General features: G+C 34.0%; 1 pseudogene; it reads left to right on the top strand.

The window, feature by feature from the left end:
• The first annotated feature begins 18,907 nt into the window (after positions 1 to 18,907).
• On the top strand, positions 18,908 to 19,685 carry LOC114888062 (annotated as a pseudogene).
• Positions 19,686 to 19,984: the final 299 nt, after the last annotated feature.

The raw sequence follows: 19,984 nt of genomic DNA on the forward strand, positions 1-19,984 counted from the left end.
CATTGACTATCCTCAATATATACGTACATGTATACCTGTATATATCTAAATATATATGTATGCATAAGGATATTTTCCAATATATTTATACATAATCAATTGATATCTGTCTATAGCTTCACTTATACCTATGCATATATCTATTTAGAATGGGTAATTTGTACAAGTTTATAAGGGAGAGGCAAGTTTAAGTAGTGCCTGTGAAGATTTTTTTTGTGCAAATTCCACGTCAACGTCAACAAACTCTCTTGAGTCTGCTCAAGAAAAACAATATAATCAGTACAAAATATTCCAATCACTTTAATTAAGAATGAAAAAGAGTCTCTTTGTCAACAATTTTATTGTCAAATAACAAATATATAACTTTTAAATTCAAGATATTGTTTAAAGTATATTAATGATTTAGATGGGTTTCAAAGAATCTTAATTGCACAGAGATTATCAATATAAACTTTGTAAATACAATTATTGATATATTGTGTTGATTAGCTTCACACTTTTTCAGAAATGAGGCTTAGAGACAGAGCAATGTTTGGTAGAAACAGCAGCATCTGTTGTTAGATTGGGACTTCCACATTTTTTTTTTCAATTTTTCATAACTGTTGTTCTACTTAAGGCAATCTGTCTTTTGGTAAGAAGGTGTTCATTTTCTTTGCTTATAATTACAGGTCATGATTTGCCTCTAAAGATATAAATAATGCAAATGTTAGTGACATACATATGATAAGGATAGGAAACAGAAAAAAGGAAAGCCAGAACCATGTATATATAAAAGACCATTATTATGCAATTAGGTCTAAATTATCAAAAAAGCACAATTTTGAAATGAAGGAAATTTACAGAGGAAATCAAAACAAACAGACTGAAGAATCTGGGCCAATTTATTGTTTGTTGCAGGTTGGGGATGACATATCTACATTCTTTACATGAGTGTTTATGACTAATGTAAAAGAACAAATATTTTCAGAATTATATTTACATTGCTTACTGAAAGAGGCTACTGTTTATTTATTTTTTTCCTGACTTCTTAGTTCTCCTCACACTGCTTCCTTCATGTATTCATTCTTGTCAAGTTAGATTAGCTAAAATCCTACCTATTTATTCAAGCCCTACTAAGAATGCCTCTTTTTCCTTGTGTTAGGCTACAGGCATTATTACAGTGTATATCACATTCTAATTTTGTGTCTGTGAATAAATCTTCAGCACTGCTAATTATGTGCCATATATAGTCTTTAAGTGCTTTTGCAAAGTGCTCTCAGTTAAATATCTGCTTCATGTTTTCCCTGATACCCTCAATTAATTGTTCATAACTTAAAGGCTGAGATGATCACATCTGATTCATTTAAGAATTTCCTATGTGCTCTTGATCTAAGTTTGATATATACACTTGTTAAATAAATCCCAATTCCTGAAATAGGTTTCTCATAACACAAAGGAAAAATAAGCTTTCTCAATTCTCCTCTTCCCTCATCTAATGTCACTGTCCTTCTCAAGTGTAGTCTGCTCAAAATTGCTACCTCTGTTTCTTCTCTACTTCCCTCATAGAAATATGAGTGTGTCAGTCATAGCTAAGGGTTTTTACAGGACTTTTACAAACACAAGCAAGTATTTGTAACACAAGCAAGTATTTGTGACCCAAGGGCCACTACATCACATAGTGAAATGAATTCATGGATTGCCTAGGTAAATGATGGAAGAATTTTCTTTTTCAGGCTCATGTAAAACTAGGAATCAGAAAATGCCTCCTTAAATCAAGAAATAAAAACTCTTAAAGCCGAGTCCGGCCTCTGTACCCCAACACAATTAAATCTCAGAGACAGAGTTTTGGGTGAAGTAGAAGAGAATGGCTTTATTGTTTTGCCAGGCAAAGGGGGCGACAATAGGCTAATGCCCTCAAAACTGAGTGCCCCAACCCAGGGGGGTCTGTGAGGATTCTTATAGTCCAGGGGCTGGGTTGGTGATAAGGATCAGGGTGCATGTAGGGTTCACATTTCTTCAATCTATTACCGGGTTGGCATGTGTTGTGTCAAATAGCTTCAACTGAGGAGGTCAGTGGAAGACCCGGACCAACAATCTTTGTCCTTGTGAGAGCAAGCAAAGAATTGCAGGCTACCACTTTGGGCTTTAGAGCAAAGCAAAGTTTATTAAAGCATAGTTACATTCAGAGGGAGAGTGGGCTGTTTCTGCAAACTGAAAGCAGCCCTCCTGTACCGGCTTAGGGGTGTTTATAAGGAGTGTTCTTCAAGAAGGCAGGGGGCGATCGTGGGTGAAAGACAGGGGATCATTACTTGATTGGCAGTCCCGAGTTATATTACAAGTTCCTTATTGCTCATGCCCTTACCCTTGATTCACTAAGAAAAGCCCACCCAGAGAAGCGGGAGAGAACCACATGCAGATTTTATTATAATGATGCTACTATGGGTTTGGGTTTACTATAGGTTATATGCCTGTCTGGTCTGGGCATGCGCAGCTCAGGGACATTCTCTTGTGTTACAGTGCTCCCTCTTTATCAGAGTAAATTGTCTACCTCACGAGCATAGTTTCACCCATTCTGATCAGGGGAGAGTCCCCAGATACTTGGGGTGTAACTCTACTACTCCCCTCTTGTCTTTTTACCACTGTTGCTTCCTTGCTGCTAATGTCTGACTAACTACCTAACAGATCCGAAGATCATCTGGAGTCAGGAGATGATAGGCGAACTGTGAGTTCTGGAATGAAGAGGGCTTCATCAAATCTTCAATTTGGTGGGGGGTTTGAGTTCTGCAGAAGAGCTCAAAGGTAATGTTATGTGTATCCCTTGACTGGAACCAGGACCCTGCCCCCAAGTTTGTACTATTGTTTCTTGACATCTCCTCCCTTGTCTCTGCATCCCTTCCCTCTCCTGATTAGTAACTATTTGAACCTGCCCTTTGGAACTCAGAGAAGGGGACATAGAAAGGTTTTTGTGCCCAGGAGCCCCATAGGGTCCTGCTAGTTTCACTTTTAGCATTTTCACTATATAAGATGAAATAAAACAATTTTATCACTCAATAGAAAGTCAGCTATGACATTCTGAAAAGTGATCTGGTCTCTTTGTCAAATACCTTGGCTCTGGTGAAGGTTCTATTGCTAACCAGTTATATGGCCTTAGACATGAAGCTTAGCTTTTTCTCTGTATCAGCATCTACATCTAAAGTGAAGATGTTAGATTCCATTATCTCTAAATTCCTTCCAGCTATGGTAGATGCTATAAAAGGGCACTTTCTTATTACTGTGTTATAAACTATTCTTCTCTTCCTAAAATTATATCTCGGTTTCTTCAACTCTTAATATCTATGCTGTTTTTATAAATATGTTAGACTTATGTACTCCTTTCTACACAATATATGTTCCAGCATATTTATTTTTAGAAATGTGTCAGTTTCATTGAGCTGTTTAACATGAATGAATATTATTCTCATAGGATATTGAAGAAGAAAAGAAAAGATAGACAACTTTTCCTGTTCTCTGCTGAAGCTCATCAAGGCTGAATTGTGAGAATAGCTGGACATTTACATAGTTAATTTCTTTTGTTATTTAAATCACCCTAACAATTACTTTAGAATACCAGTTATTTGGTGCATCTCACTCTTAGGCTACAGCTTCATTGAGATGTAGATATGGAAACTTGACTCTTTAAAAGCAGAGCCAACAATGTAGCAACAATGCAGAGCCAATTGTTGCAGTAGCCCATTATGAAACATGAGTGGAGATAGGGGACCTGGACAGGACAGCACAACCTGTCCTTCTGCCTCTTTCATCATATGAATTTGTGGGATGGAAATTATTTAGAAAAAATATGGAGAAATGTTTGCAATATTTTATCTCAAAATTCCTTGTTTCTTTTCTCTTTTGATTGAGACTTTGGGAGACCCATTCTGTAGTCTGAGATATTCTAATCCTGTGGCCTATAGGATCTGTAATTGGTGGCTAATAAAATGATGTGGCTAATTAAATATTAATGTTGACGATTTGACTTGCTAGAAATAACTTAGGATCTGTTCTTAATTACCTATATTTAGAGAAAGCTGAATAAATAATAAAATCTTCCCATAGAGACACTACCCCTGAATATTCAGAAAATTTCTTTAAAAAGTAAATGAGTCATGAACACTGTGCTTATCAGTATATGTAAAGAAAAAGGAAAACATATACATTCACACTTAATACCCACAGTTAAGGACCTAAGGGGGATCCTGAATGACGAAGTTACCAAATCAACTCCCTCATTAACATCCTTCTGATATTAATTCATTGTTTACACTCACAGATAAAATAAAGCCTATTATTATTATTTATTATTTATTTTTTTATTCAGTCACTAAGTCACTTGATTAATAGCATGTTGGTGTATCTATCTTATGATTTTATTCCATCTCAAACTCCACATCAGTCCTCTTTTCTAGGACATATTATAAAATCATGTGTGTACTCAAATATACAATGATGAAATATATTTGGAGGTATCAACTAATTATACCTAGCAGCCAAGCAGAAAAATATCACGCTCTAGTCTGTGTAGTCTGAGGGGAGTTTGAAAAACTTCCCCCTATTCTAAGACTCTGGTATCCATTTGATAAGTGAGAACTCATAGCATAGGATAGTCATGATTTGTAGCCAAAATCCTGAAGTTATGCCTTTTCATAGTCACCAAGTATATGAAGGGAAGCAGAATAAGCCACCCCAAAATATACCATTTTGGTGTATTGATTATTTTGAATTAAAGTAACTTATGAAACAACCAGTGCTAGAGGGACTCTCTGACACTCCTTTGTCCTCTTGAAAGCAGGAGATAAATCTCCCATGAGAAAGGTATCTTCCCTACCTTCAGGAGGGTAGAAGGCATCAGTATCACTGGAAATATGGAAATTAGGGCCAGAAAGGCCACATAAGCAAAACTTGTTACTTTCTCACTAATTTACTACCCCAAGCCCAAATTTCTTTCTCCTGTCAATTCTTCACAAATTTACTGCTCTTTGTCTAAAAGGTATAAAAGTTGCCTGCTTTGGTTACTTCTTTGAATCTCATATTTTTTTATGGGGTTCCTATACAAATGTAATTAAGTTTTGTTTTTCTCCTGCTAATCTGTTTATGTCAATTTAGTTACTAAACCAGCCAAAGAGCCTAGAAGGGAAGAAGGGAAATATTTTCTGCCCCTATAAGACTTGGAACAATTCATAAAAGTATTTAGTTTGTAAATTTTACAAATAAATAAATAGACAGTTGGACTTAAATTTAGAATTTTTATATTATTATTGTTTATGAAGTTGCCAGAAGAGTCAAACAAATTGATGTATGTGAAAACAGGTTTTCAAATGCCAAACTACTATAAACATTTAAAATATTTTTACTGTTGTTATTAACAATATCTACTTTTTATTTGGAATTCAAAATATGTGTTAATATAATAATTGCAGCTAATTTCATTAATGACTAACCACATATTCTTAAAATTTTACATATATCAATTTGTTTAAACTTCAAAGTAAAACTATGAGGATACACTATTATTATTACCATTTACTGATAAAAAAACAATGAAAATATTAACCAAATTTCCCATTCAATTACTGGCACTTGAGGTTTCTTATTGCTTTCAGTCTCAAATTTTAAATTTCTTTATCATAAATCTATTCAAAATCAATTATTGGAAAGACAATAATCAGAGTGAAAACACATGCATATCATCAATTTTCCCACACAGTGAATGGATTATTGAAGATGGGCATAGAACCACAAAACCCTTTTAAAATGTAATACGTGAAGTCATTCACATTCTACCGTCCATGTTGTAGTGTGACAACTGTAGAAAAACAGTTTTAAAAAATTGCTAACATGATAGCCAGACACAGTAAGAATAACAATTGAAAAGGTTAGGTCACCGTAAAATGTCCAAATCACATCATAACCTCACATTTTCACTTCCAAATTATTTTTATCTAGCGAGGTGGAAATAGAGATTCAAACTGCATAACCTTTTATCCAACATCATTGATGTGCTAGGGAGAAGGCTTAAGTAACTTAATTTTTCTCAGGAAACCTGATGTTGATATTTGGCAGCTTCTAATCTGGCTGGGTGCCTTGACGTGAATTGCAGGTTCTCTGGGCTCCTTTTGAGAGGAGTTTGAGGAGGATGAAAGCAGATGCAGACAAATGCTGATGGAGCCCAGAAGCCAAATAGCGTGAGGCTCTTCACTACAACAGGAGTAAATTTGGCAACCTCATGCTGTTTTAAGGAAGAAAGGTAATTTTCTGTAAAGTAATTAGGTAGTCACTTAAACAAACCATTGCAGTGATTGTATTTTGTTTTTATAATTTTGGAAATGTTCTTTGAATGTAAGTTAAAATTAAGTCATTGTTTTTACTTATTATTTTGATTGTCATTTTTGTTTTATTTTGTTTTTTAAGACAATACTGGAAATTTAAAGTTGAAAGCAATACTTAAATTGGAATGTATCCTAATTGATCTCCACAGTTGAGGTCAACCTTGATCTTTTCAAACAAATATAACAAAATAAAAGGCTGTTGTTGCCTGATCTGGCAACTTTAAATCTTATTTCCAAGTTTCCTGATTTTCTGGCTATTGCCCTAAGCTTCTTAGGTTTCCATTATTTATCTTTAACCCCTTACTGTTACAGAACTGGAGGTTTTCATTCCTCTTCTTGCACGATATTCTTCCATCAACAGTTTTCCCCAATGGTAGGTTGCTATTCAACTGTTACTTCTTGGGGATTGGGAGGAACATTTCTTTTTCACATTCACTGGAATTTTCTCAATTCATGTACTTTATGACCTCTCTACACCACTTTACTCATTCCTCCTTGGGCAGGTGAGTGATCTATCTCAAATTTGTACAGATAATCACCACTCATTACCCACAGAAAGTACCTATTATTAATCGATTTCCTGAAAAGTTCATATTTTCCAAGAACCTGTCCCTCCTTGGGACATTTGCAGATTTGAGCCCTTACTTTACAGAGACCTTAAACTTTGATATATCCTTTATCTATTCTAAAATATAAAACAAAAATCATTTAAGGAAGTGATTAAGGCTACCCATATGTATAGGATGTATGGCACTGGGCCTTGGATTTCAGTTTGTGAGCAAAGTATTTTAAACCTAAGAGATGCTATCCAGGTGATATTTTTACAGAGGAACACTTGGCCTTTTAGTCATGAAACCTGTGCAAGATGTTCAAGCCAGTTCTGTGGTGATTGCAAGGACTTGAGCAAAGACAACACCTTAAGGAAAAATGCCTAGGTCTCAGAAGAAGTGCTGGACCTCTCTAGACTTGGCAAAGTCACTGGGATCTCAGAAAAAAGCTCAAAAGGGACTACTTCAGACACTGCAGTACTCTGCAAGACAGAACTCATGGGGCTTAATAGTCAGAAGAACCCCATGACTGAAGTCTGATAAGTAAAGTCTGGCTGCTGGGAGGTTAACAAGCAAAAGGCACAGAGATCTCAAGGCTACCCTCTGCAAAGGCTAGATTACTTATGATCCTTGCAAGCTAACAACTGTTCTTGTTTGTGTGTGTGTGGTACACTGGTCTCTCACTGTTGTGGCCTCTCCCGTTGCGGAGCACAGCCTCCGGAAGCGCAGGCTCAGCGGCCATGGCTCACGGGCCCAGCCACTCCACGGCATGTGGGATCTTCCCAGGCTGGAGCACGAACCCGTGTCCCCTCCATTGGCAGGTGGACTCTCAACCACTGCGCCACCAGGGAAGCCCACAACTGTTCTTTTAGTTGATGCAGGTGGCTTCAGCATGCATGTTTTCATTGCTTACTTCACAAGTTCAGCATTTCCTAAGTAGGCATAAATGAAGCACAGGTTCAGTTTTAGGCAAAATATCACCTTACCTCTTTAAAATTCTTTTAGAAACTGATTTATAGAGTATTTGCTGCTTTTATATGATTTGTCAGCTGAATTTTGTGTGTACTTTACCACACTAGAGAAGTTCTAGCTTTGAATTGTTAATACCAAGCTTGTATTAGTAAAAATAGATTAGCAGCCCCCAATATTTTTTTATATTACAGATCAAGGAGAAAACCACAAATAGGGTATACCCTGCATATTCCAGGTAGTGCAAAAACCGTAGAGAGTCAAGTTGATTCTGAGCTGGTTAACTTCATATAAGAAAGAAACTGAGAAGGCAGGATCAAGATGACAGAGAAGGAAGTTCCTGAGCTCATGTCCTCCCACAGACACACCCAAACTACAGCTACATATGAAACAACTCTTTCTGAGGACAAACTGAAGACCAGCAGAACAGCTCTTCTACAATTAAGGGTATAAAGGGAAAACGTCGAGATGGGTAAGTGGGGCAGAGATGCAATTTTGTCAGGATTCACACCCCTTAGTGTGGTGACCTATAAATGGGAGGGAATGTCATAAACTTGGAGGTCTCCCCTAAGAAACAAGGGGTTCAAACCTCATACTGGACACTCCAGCCATAGGATCAAGCACCAGAAAAATGAAACTCTATAATTTGCTTTGAAAACCAGTGGAACTTATGACCAGGAAAGCCTGAGGAGTGCTGGAAACCAAGACTCTGCTCATAAAAGGTTCACACACAAACTCACTCAGTCTCAGGACAGAGGCAGTAGAATAAAAAGCACCTGGCACTCTAGCTGGACTGCCAAGACTGCCTCAGCAGCTCCCCGGCCCATGCCCAGATCCAGTTCCAGCTATTGCAGCAAGGTCACCACCAAAGCCACTGGGTGCAGACAGTCTGCATAGGGATGCTGCAACACAAGATCATGCCTTCAAGACCAGGAGAAGTAAGTGTTTTGCCTAAGTAACAGAAACAAATACAGAATGTCAAACAAAATAAGACAAAGGAAATTGTTTCAAATGAAAGAAAAAGATACCCCCCCAAAAAAAATCCCTAATGAATTGGTGATAAGTTATTTACCTGATAAAACTTCAAAGCGACAGTCACATAGAATCTCACAGAATTTGGTAGAAGAATGGTGGAACACAGTGAGAACTTCAGCAAAGAGTTAGAAAATATAATATTTAAAAAAATGATATGCAAAGAATACAATAACTAAAATAAAAAATCCACTATAAGGAATCTAAAGCAGATTATATAATACAAAACAATACATATGCAATCTTGGAGATAGAATAGTGGAAATCACTCAATCAGAATGCAAAAAGAGAAAATCATTTTAAAAAATGAGGACCACTTAAGGGATTTCTGGAACAACATCAGACATATTAACATTTACATTATAGGGGGTCTCACAAGGAGAAGAGAAAGAGAAAAGGGCAGAAAATGTATTTGAATAAATAATAGCTGAAAACTTCCCTATCCTAGGGAAGGAAACAGATTTTCAAGCCCAGGAAGCCCAGAAAGTTCCAAACAAAATTTACTCAAAGAGATCGACATGAATATTTATCATAATTAAAATGGAAAAATTAGAGATAAAGAGAGAATTTTAAAGGCAGCAAGAGAAAAACAAGTCACACACAAGGGAATCCTTGTAAGGTCATCAGCTGATTTTTCAGCAGAAACTTTGCAGGCCAAAAGGAAGTGGCATGACATATTTAAAGTGCTAAAAACAACAACAACAACTAAGTGTACTTTACCCAGTAAAGTTATTATTCAGAATCGAAGAAGAAGTAACAGGTTTCCCAGACAAGAAAAATCTAAAAGAGTTTTAGTCATTAGTTCACCATGACTAAAACAGCTTTACAAGAAATGTTAAATGGTTGGCTTTAAGTGAAGAAGAAAATACCATAACTCATAATAAAAATACAAATACTAAAATAAAAATATAAAAGAAAATATTTCACTGGTAAAGGCAAATATATAGTAAAGACAGTGGATCAACCATTTAAAAAGCTAGTATGAAGGTTAAAAAACAAAACACATAAAATCAACTAGAGCCACAATAATTAGTTAAGGAATACAAAAAATAAAAAGATGTAAAATATCTCATCAAAAACATAAAACATGGGAGAGGGAATAAAGAGAAAGTAGTCCAAACATAACATTAAAGAAAACCATCAAACCACAAGAGAAGAGACTAAAAGAAGAAGAAAGGAATAGTGAAGAATTACAAAAACAACCAGAAAACAATTAACAAAATGGCAATAAGCACATACTTCTCAATAATTACTTTAAATGTCAGTGGAGTAAATTCTCCAGCCAAAAGGCATATAGTGGCTGAATTTACAAAAAACAAGACCCATCTACAAGCCACCTACAAGGCATTCACTTCAGAGCTAAAGACACACACAGACTGAAAGTGAAATGATAGAAAAAGATATTCCATGCAAATAGAAATGCAAAGAAATCTGGGGTAGCAATACTCATATCAGACAAAATAAACTTTAAACAAAGACTACAACCAAAAAAAAGAAGGGCATTACCTAATGATAAAGAGGTCAATCCCAGAAGAGGTTAGAACTTTTATAAATATTAATGCACCCAACATAGGAGCACTTAAACATATATAGCAAACATTAACAGACATAAAGGAAGAAATAAACAGTAATGCAATAACAGTAGGGACTTTAAAAATCCACTTACATAATGGATAGATCATCCAGAAAGATAATCAATATGGAAACTTTGGTCTTTAGTGACACATTAGAGCAGATATATCTAATAGATATCATCAGAAAGTTTCATCCCAAAACAGCAGAATACACATTTTCTTTAAGTGCACTTATTACATTCTGCAGGATTGATCACATGCTAGACTACAAAACAAGTTTCAATAAATTTAAGAAGATTGAAATCATATCAAGCATCTTTTACAACCACAATGGTATGAAACTAGAAATCAATTCCAGAAAGAAAACTGGAAAAAACACAAACACATGGAGACTAAACAACATGTTACTAAACAACCAATGGGTCAATGAAGAAATCAAAGAGAAACAAAACAAAACAAAACAAAAAAAGCTTGAGACAAAAATGGAAACACAACGTTCCAAAACCTATGGGATATTGGAAAACATTTCTAAGATGGAAGTTTGTAGTGATACAGGCTTACCTCAAGAAACAAGAAAAATATCAAATAGACAACCTAAATTTACTTGTAAGGGATTAGAAATAGAAGAGCAATCAAAGCCCAAAGTTAACAGAAAGAAATGATTAACATCAGAACAGAAATAAAATAGAAACTAAAGTACAACAGAAAAGATCAATGAAACTAACAGTTGATTCTTTGGAAAGATAAACAAAATGACAAACCTTTAGCCAGACTTACTAAAAACAGAAAAAAAAAAAAAAAGGAAAAAAAAACAAGAGAGAGAGGGCCTAAATGAAAGAAGAGATATTATAACCAATAGCAAGCAAACATAAGAGACTGCTATGACTAGTTATATACCAACAACTTCTACAACCTAGAAGAAATGAATAATGCCCTAGAAATATACAATTGGCCAAGGCTGAATTAGGAAGAAATAGAATATCTGAGCAGACAAGTTACTAGTAATGAAATTGAATCAGTAATCAAAAACATGCCAACAAAGTAGAGCGCCAGAGAGTTTTAGAGGGAAATTCTACCAAGCATTAAAAGAAGAGTTAATACACAGCACCCTCAAACTAGTCCAAGAAAATGAAAACGTTTCATTCTATGAAGCAAACATTACCCTGATATCAAAACCAGAGAAAAACACTACAAAAAAAGAAAAACACAGGCCAATAATCCTGAAGAATATAAAAGCAAAGATCCACAACAAAAATATTAGCCAACCAAATTCAAAAAATAAAAAGTGGAACTACCATATGATCTAGCAATTCTACTCTGGGTTTTATCCAAAGAAAACAAGAACACTAAATCAAAAAGATATATTCACCCCCATGTTCGTAGCAGCATTATTTACAGTAGCCAAGGAGGCAAACTAAGTGTCCATCAATAGATGAATGGGTTAAGAAAATATGGTATAAATATACAACAGAATACTACTCAGCCATAATAAAAAGAATAAAATCTTGCCATTTCAACAACATGGATGGACCTAGAGAGTATTCTGCTAAGCTAAATAAGTCAGACCAAGAAAGACAAATACTTAATGTTTTCACTTATATGTGGAATCCGAAAACAAAGCAAACAAACAAGTACAACAGAAAAGAAACAGACTCCTAGATACAGAGAAAAAACTAGTGGTTGTCACAGTGGAGGAGAGTAGGGGGATGGGGAAAATATGTGAAGGGGATTTAGAAGTACAAACTACCACTTACAAAATAAATAAGCCTCTGGGCTGTAATGTACCTCACAGGGAAAATATGCAATAATATTGTGATAACTTTGTATGGTGTCTAATATATAAAAATATGGAATCACTGTTGTATACCTGAAACTGACATAGTATTGTAAGTCAACTATACTTCAATCGAAAGAAGAAAGAAAATTTTCTTTCTATTTGAAAGAAGAAAGAAATTCTTTCTATTTGAAAGAAGAATCAAATAGAAAGATCTTTCTATTTGAAAGAAAGAAGGAAGGAAAGAAAGAAAGAAAGAGAGAAAGAAAGAAAGAAAGAAAGAAAAAGAAAGAAAGAAACTTCCTTAATAGGCAGATTTCTTAAACAGTTTAATAAAAGGAAAGAGAAGAAACAGCCACTGTTGTGCATAATTGAAAACACCTACTCACAGGAGAATGTAATTTCTGGGTTCCTAGCTAGATCCCAAATGAATATAGAACTGGTTGTCAGAATCCAGGGACCCAAAGAGAAATAAAAATAAGGTTGTGCGAAACAGTAATGTAGGATGGTGAAAATCAACCTGTTGATGGTCAGTTTCTTCCTATGGATCTAATTTCAAAGGTCAATTTTTTTTTAAGTCTCAATAAACAGTTTTATATGCAATTTCTGCAAACATATTTTCATTTGCTATAAAACAGCAAACAGCTTGGGATGGAAAAGACAGAAATATGCACAGAGGAAAGAAAATAGTCTTAAATAAATACTGGCTTGCAAAAAAGAAATGGGAGCCTGTACTGAAATATGTTTCTTATTGTTTTAAAATGCAATAAATTTCTCCTGACAATAATTTGGTTCAAGGTTAAAACAAATTCCCATTGTGTCCTAAAAAAGGTGTAATTTCAGACTTTTGAAGATGAATGGCTGCTTTTGCTTAGATATTGATCATTAGCCATGCAATTCTGGCTGGACTAGGTTACTTAGACTTTGTAGTTGTACTGAAAGAAATTGCATTAATATGATTCTTTGAAAGTTAAGCAAAGATGTCTGAAGAAAAAGATATATTAAAAAGTAAGTGGAAAGCAAATATAATTTTCATTATAAGGAAAAAAAATATTTTCAGAAAAGATCTTCCTTGGGACAGGGACTTAAAGTGAAACATGCCATAATATATTATATTTGAATAATTATGACTTGTAATAGAATTTGACTCTACACCCCAAAAGTCCAAAGCATTTTAGGTTAATGAGTCAAATATCGATAGGATCCAATAAAACAGTAAGTCCCATTGTACCAATTCTATACCAGAGCAGAGTAATAGCATTATATATATATATATATATATACATTGCTGTGTGTGTGTGTGTGTGTGTGTGTGTGTGTGTGTATGTTACTAGGGCAGATAGCACAAGTGGATGCCCATTTTACTTATAGAAATTAGAATGCGGCCATGTATTCATTAAACTTTTACTGTACACCCTCAAAGGTCAATTTTTTCAGAACTTAAACAGAGAAGAATGATTCTTTCATTAGTTTGCTAGACCTGCCATAAAAAGAGTACCCCTAAGGAACTTAAACAAAAACATATTTTCTCACTGTTCTGGAGGCTAGAAGTTTAAGATTAAGGTGTCAGCAGGATTAATTTCTTCTGATACTTGGGGATGGCCGTCTTTTCCTTTTGTCCTTAGATGGCCTTCCCTCTGTGCTTGTATCCAAACTTCCTCTTCTTCCAAGGACACCAGTTATATTGGATTAGGGACCACCCTAATGACCTCATTTTAATTTATAATAGTTACCTATTTATAGACTTTAACTCCAAATACATTAACATTCTGAATTACTGGAGGTTAGGATTTCAACATATGAATTTGGGGGGATACAACCCAGAGCATAATGATACTATTGGGAATGGTATGTCAAAAATCTCAATAATACCACATTAGTCATGCTTGATTCCTGCTTGTCTTTTGCTTTCCTTGTGCTATTTTCCCAATCTCAGGAGCTCAAATAACTTGTGGAATATAATATTTAAGATTGAAGTTATAACTTCACCCTTCACACCCAAGTGTCTCTGGATTTGTGGTCCTGGCATTCCTGTGGCTGCTCCCTCAAAAGTCCTGATTTTACTTTAGATAAGAGTCATTTAGGCTGATTTAGAGCAGAGACAGCTCATTCTCTAAAAGGACTTTTAAGGTCATAGAACTGGAAAGTGACAAGAGCCAGGGCCAGACTACACTAGTTTAAATGTTAAGATATTTAATTCTAGAATACTGACTTTGTAAACACCACAATTTTTTATGTGGTGTTTTATTTTTTATAAAATGTTTTATGCAATCAATATGTGCCAAGCCTTCAACAAAAAAGCACAGAAAATAAATCATGTTAACTAAAAAATGGTGTTAGGTGACTCCTGACTAGCTGCAAGAAATTTCCTGAGGATGTGATTTTGAATCTTTACTATATTAGCTCTACCCAATAATCTGCAATTATATGGGCACTATTCTTACATTACTAAATAGAGCATGCCACTAGTCAACAAGTTAAAAGAAATTAAAAGTCTGAAAGCAGATTATTCATCTACAAATCAATAAACAGATATTTAGAAAAAAAGCTTAGAAAGCTTGAAAACTTTCCATTCTAAAATGATGTTATTAAACATGACATCTGTTTTCCTTTAATCAAGTCTTTATCTTCTAATATTACTAATAAATAAATAGTCAGGGAGTCACTTTCTTTGTTTCCCTCTCTTCTATTTATTTTTTTTTGAATTATAATCAAAGGCAAGACTGACTTGAAGTTTATGATTTATCTGAAGAGATCAGAAATAACGTATTTGACCAAGAATTTTAGAAAATCCTGAAACAGCAAATTTTGTGAAAGGAGCAACAATGCCAGTGATATTTGATACAGATGTAAAGACATGTTAGAAAGTTCTTTTCACTATAAGTAAAATGCAAAATAAAAATAATAATGATGATGATGATGGTGGTGGTGGTGACTCACACTTATCATGGGCCACACAAACTTCCAAGTACCTTACATGTAGTTCAATTCATTGTATCCACATACGAAAACAATCAGGTATTCTTCATTACGCGGTTGACGAAACGAAGAGAGAAAAAGTTACCTTACCCAAGATAACACTGCTATTAAGTGGTAGACTTCTATAAAAACATCAAACACACACATACATCAATGTATGTGTGAACATTTTCTCCTGTTGCTTTTTACATTAATATTTTGAGTAAATCATACATACATAAAAAGCACACAAATCATGTGGGTAGCTCTATGAAATATCAAACAATAAGCAAACTCTAGGAATACACACCTAGAAGTAAAAATTGAACACTACTAGCATGCCATCATTAGCACACCCCTACCTCTAAGAAATTCTCTTTACTTTGACTTTTAATATCATACATTATCACATGATTTTGCATTTTAAATAAAATCATGTGAGATGTATTGTTTATTTCACTTGACTGTTGTTTGTGAGATTTCTCAGTTTTGTCCCATGTAACAAGAGTCCATGAATTTGTACATCTGTTTCTGAGCTTCCTATTCTGTCCCATTGGTTTACTTGTCTATCCTTGAATTCATACAATGCTTTTTGATTTACTATAGCTTTTTAGAAAGTTGATCTTCTTTTTAAGATTGTCATTGCTTTTCCTGGCATTTAAATAGAAATATGAGAATCAACTTTTCATTTTACACACACGGGCTTATACAAACTGCTGGGATTATTTTTCCAGAGAATTCATTGAATATATAAATCAATTTGATGAAGCTTAACATCTTTCCAATATTGAAACTTCCAGTCATAAACATGGTCTACTCTTCCTGTTATTTGTAGCTCAGTAATTTCTCTCAATAATGTTTATATTTTTATTTTTTATTTATATTTTATAAATGTTTATATTTTTCTATATAGAGGTCTTGCATAAATTCATTTCTAGATGCTTTTGCTGCCAATGTAAATAATATATAATTATAAAATTCCTTTTCCAATCATTAGTTGAATATATGTAAATAAAGCTGATTTCAGATTGACCTTATATCCAATAAGCTTACTAAATCATATTCAATTTTAATAGGTTAGCTGTAGTTTAACTATTTTATTATAATAATTTAACATTTTCTCAGAAATATTTGAAATATTACTTGCAAATCCTGAGAGCCTTGTTTTTTTCTAATCCTTACATACTTTCTTATCTTGTAATAGTAAAAATTCCAGGAAAATGAAGAATGAAAGTGATGATAGCTGACATCTTTATATACTTGTGACCTATTTGTATTTTATCATCTGGTATGTTTCTGCAGGTTTTTCTTAATACTTATAATTGAATTAAAGAAGTTCTTTTCTGCTCTTACTGTGCGAAAAAGTTGTTGGTGATGGTATTGTTAGTTTGGTTTTGGTTTTAATGATGAAAGTGTGTTGATTTTTGTTTTATAAAATGCTTTTTCTGAATCTTCTGAATTTACTTTTCTCATCTTGGCAGGAGATGAAAGTTTTCTCCTTTGTTCTTAACAGAACAAATTAATGTAGTGAATTACATTAATTGATTTCCCAATGTTAACTCAATCTTGTGTTCATGAATTAAATTCAGTTTGGTTAAATGGATGACACATTATGCATTTTATGTATTGTTGTACTTGGTGTACTAATCTTTTGTTTAGGATTTTTGCATCTGTGTTTATGAGATACTTCTGACTATAGTTTTTCTTTCTTGTAATATCCTTGCCAGGGTTTTATGTAAAGTAATGTGGTCTCAAAACAACAAGTTCTTTTTTTTTTTCTCTCATCTGAAAGAGTTCATAGAAATATTAATATTCTTTCTTTCTTAAATATTTAAAAGAATCCATAGATGAAACCATCTAGGCCTGTAGATTGAGGGAAAGTTTTAAATTATAAACTCACTTTATTCAATAGATCAAGGGCAACAGAGACTTTCTTCTTGCTTCCCAGTTTGTCCTTAAGTCTCAAGAATTGCAACATTCTAACACAGAATGTTCCAATGTCTTTGGAACTCTTTCTGAATCTTCAGCTACCATGGTAGCAGTAGTAAAACAGCTAGACTAGAAACACTAGTATAAAGAAGAAGCCGGTACATAGTTACATAAAATACTTTCTCAATTAAATTATAGATGAAGCTGATCAAATGGATATTTCACTCTCATAAAGCTAAAACAAAGAAATTGAAAATTTTCACATAGATCCTCTTAATTTTACATTAACTCTCATTCCATGCCATTATAATTTTTTTTTTACTATTTTATTAAGTTAGAGAGTTATGACTGTGTGAGAAAAATACTTTTTCAGTCTTATTAAACAGATATAATGTAAATAGCTGGTAAGAAATCTGGCACAGTGAATAAACTGGCAAATCTTTATGAAGGTGAGTGGTTTGGGATTATACATATTATTATATATTCTATTTTCAAGTTTATACCTTAAGCCAATTATAAATTTATAAGTATAAATAGTTAAAACATTGAGACATCTATTTAATATAGTAATATTTAAATGCTTTAATATTTCACCAAAAGTTTACATTTTAAAAAATTATAAAAATACTCTTGTTTTATATTCTAACAGTGGACATATATTGGGTAATCTAAAAATTTACCTTATATAGGATTACTGGAATTAAAATGTGTCCAGTGTTATTTCCTTAGTATAATTTACAAATTTACCTAATACTGATTATTGAGTATATTATTGTTTCAGTGATCTTAAAATCATTTAAAGTATTTTCACCTTTAATTGTACAGTGTTTACTAGTACTGGTTAATTCCTAGGTTATGATAATTAGAAGTTATTTTGCTTATAACAAAAATCAATCTTATAAATTAATTTTAATAATTTAGATGAAAGCAAGGACTAAATACATATTCACTAATAGTATAGACAGGTATCTAATATGACCTTACTTTTTAATTATATTTTTTTCTTAAAAAACATACCAAAAACCAGCCAAACACTATGTATAGCACCCATTATATCATTAGAGTCAACAGCATATGACATCACTATTGATGACATAAAATCTTGATAAGTTGTTTTCTAGTACTAAGAGGAATCAGGCTTGCAGGGAATTCAGAGACGACAGAAATGTGTGTGAGTATTTGTTTAAATTTGTAATATTACTACTAAATGCCTAGGTAAATATGGTAAAAATTATAGTGTATAACTTCTTTAAAAAATATTTTCTAGTTCTCACAAAGCAAGACATTTTTTAAAAAAATAGATGGTATTTTTCCACACCAATAGCAGATGATTTAATTAAAATAATGAATATATTAGTGAAAGATTAATAGTTGATTATACATAGTTTAGCTCAGAGTTTAGCTTAGTTTAACACATAACAATTCAACACATTAACTTTTATCTGGCATCTAGATTCAATATGTAATCTAGAATTATTATTGTGTAATTTTTGTGTTGAGATTTAAACTTATTCAGTTTTTTTATATCAACCTAATAGTTAATTTGCTGACTTCTCTTCATAAATTCACTTTTTTTTCCCCTGCAGTGAGCCTCGCTGAGCCTTCTTAGATCCCTGCTGGATTTACTATTTGTGCAAGTCAACCAACAGCCAATTCTATACAAACACATTCTCAACAAATCTAGGACCTTTTTTATTCCAAATATCATTAGTTCACCTTTGGTTGAACCCAGCGCACCAGGAGTTTATATACTCTTCTCAGATAAAACAGTAAGAAACAATGGTTGTCTCTGAATTTAAAAGATGGAAGACACTGCATTTGTTTTCCTCTTGTACCCAAGATCAAAACAAGCTCAAACATGGATCTCAGGAGGTGGGAAAAAAACCTTCAGAGAGACAATAAGGTGTTCAGGGCTGAGAACAAGGCTCTCAGAAAAGAAAACAAGTCCCTCTGGGGAGAAAACAAAGCCCTTCGAGGAGAAAACAAAACTTTCCAAATGGGCAATCAGTTAATCCGGGGGGAGAACCAGTCCCTGAGACAGCGAAACCAGCTGCTGTGTACGTTTAAAAGTGTGATTTTAGAAAACCAAAAACCACCTGGGGAAAAAAGTCAACACCTGGGGAAAAAAGTTGAACACAGAAAGTAAGTCTTATTGGCAACAGAATTGAGCCCTGGAAATTCAGATCAAGGCTCTCAGGGAACAGGAGAAAGCCTTCAGAACGAGGCGAAAACCCTTCAAGAAGAAATAAGTTCTCTACGTGAGGAGATAAGTGCCCTACAGCATCAGGAATGTGCGATCAGGATGGAGCAACAGGCCCTGATGGAAGCAGGACTTGCACTGGAGATGGAAGAACAATCTCTGTGGAAGGAGGAACAGGCCCTTCGTGATGAGAACAAGGCTCTGAGAGAGGAGAACAGTGTTTTTCAAGAGGAGGGAAAGGCCCTTCTGGAAGAAGCAAAGGTCCTGGAGGAGTGGAACAAGATTCTTCAGGAGAAAGACAGCAAACATGCTGGCTGGAAAAATGCACAATTAAAAAGTAAAGCAGGAGAAGTGTGACTTGAAGATGTAACCAGCAAACCATGAGTATCATTGACATTCCAGAAAAAAAAAAAAATTCAAACTTTTGAAGGTGAAATACTATTAGTGGTGTTGGAGTAGGAAGCTTGGAAATGTACAGAATCTGGTCCTGGAAACCAAATAAAGTCCTGAAAAGTTGGAAAAAAAAAAGTTTCTTTAGGTTTACTTAAATTGTACAGCACTATTGGTGGTAAATATTATTTTAGAATGGAAAAGATGTGTTACTCAAAACGTGACACTGAATGGACCAGCTAGGTTTGCCCTTTAGTTTCAGAGAC

This window comes from Monodon monoceros, unplaced genomic scaffold (genome assembly GCF_005190385.1).
Source record: "Monodon monoceros isolate NGI ecotype Baffin Bay Population unplaced genomic scaffold, NGI_Narwhal_1 Super_Scaffold_8, whole genome shotgun sequence".
In the NCBI taxonomy this organism is placed as follows: Eukaryota; Metazoa; Chordata; class Mammalia; order Artiodactyla; family Monodontidae; genus Monodon; species Monodon monoceros.